Genomic DNA, 945 nt, shown 5'->3' with positions numbered 1-945 from the left:
CCTACTTCCATATTGACCTCTTAGGTCATGTATTTAAACATGTAATTTTACATATATTACATTAGCTCGGTCAGCTACCTTCAATTTATTGAATGTTTAACAATACGTTAAAAATATGTTTACTAGGAGTGTGACTGGATATATATATATATATATATATATATATATATATATATATATATATATATATTAACTTTAGCCATAAGCAAATGATTAAGGATGAATGTTCAAATAGGCACATTAAAAAAAAAATGCATACATAATAGACATTGTCAAAACAAAGAAAAAAAATGCATGATAAATACAGATCATATATATGGTACATTGCTAGCAAACGATTATATGGTACCAACAAAAAAAAAAATACTGATATACATATGATTCGGTAACATGTTAAAGAATAGTTGTTACCTTTGTCAAAAATATAGATTATTATAATACGGTAACTAATAAAAAATATTTGTTACCTTGATAAAGATATAATTTTAGTGCACAAACACGAATTCCTGGTACGTACACGTACCACGGTTTCGTACACACACACACATATATATATATATATATATATATATATATATATATATATATATATATATATATATATATATATATATATATATATATATATATATATATATATACATAGGGCTTATATATTTTATTAGATGCCCATAGATTCTTTATTTTAGCATTTAGGGCTTATATATTTTATTAGGTGCCCAAAAAATTATTTATTTTTTAAATGTTTTTTAAAATGTTTTTAAAAAGCAAATGTTCTATAGTCTCTTCAACTACATATTACTAGCGTACTAACTGCTTTTCGTGCACAACACTTTTCCGAGACAATTTTTACTCCTTTGAGCGAATGAAGGGGCCAGTTTCAAACGGCTTTAAATTGAATTAAATAAGGAGTTTTGTCTGGACATGACAAAACGTTCTGTTTGA

The sequence above is a fragment of the Palaemon carinicauda genome, chromosome 1, assembly GCF_036898095.1.
Source record: "Palaemon carinicauda isolate YSFRI2023 chromosome 1, ASM3689809v2, whole genome shotgun sequence".
Taxonomy (NCBI): Eukaryota; Metazoa; Arthropoda; class Malacostraca; order Decapoda; family Palaemonidae; genus Palaemon; species Palaemon carinicauda.
The sequence above is the reverse complement of the archived record's forward strand: the minus strand, read 5'-3'. Positions refer to the sequence as shown.